This window comes from Molothrus ater, chromosome 2 (genome assembly GCF_012460135.2).
Source record: "Molothrus ater isolate BHLD 08-10-18 breed brown headed cowbird chromosome 2, BPBGC_Mater_1.1, whole genome shotgun sequence".
Lineage (NCBI taxonomy): Eukaryota > Metazoa > Chordata > Aves > Passeriformes > Icteridae > Molothrus > Molothrus ater.
Window position 1 is genome coordinate 30,874,447 of NC_050479.2, and position 491 is coordinate 30,874,937.

Consider the following 491-nt stretch of genomic DNA (forward strand, 5'->3'; position numbering starts at 1 on the left):
CATTACTTCTAATTATGAACCTTTACCTTTATGCCATTGATCAGTGACTGATTCGTGAAAACCTAATCTTCAAGTGCAAAAACATTTGCTTTACCTCCTTCCCCCAAGTTTTCAAATTTCCCCTTTTTCTGATAACAAAATCACTCTACAATAGTCCTGATTTTACTGCCAACATGAAAGAGTTCAGAGACTCTTTCTGAATTACACAAGACAACTCATTCAAGTTTCCTCTTGAGCCCACAGAGGATCTTTTACATTGTCGGCACGCACATTTTTCCTACAATTGTATCTAAAGATTGTGCATATTGCATTCAGGTTCCCTTCCTTGAAATTCATAAAGTTAAAAGAAGAAATGGCCTCAACATCTTATTGTGTAAATCCTTCTGACACAGTTTCCACATTTTTGTAGAAGATGAGAACTGATCAGTACAAAGTAGGTCAAGAACTCCTAAGAGACACAGTGACTGCTTTTGATTTTTCTACCTTGAAGT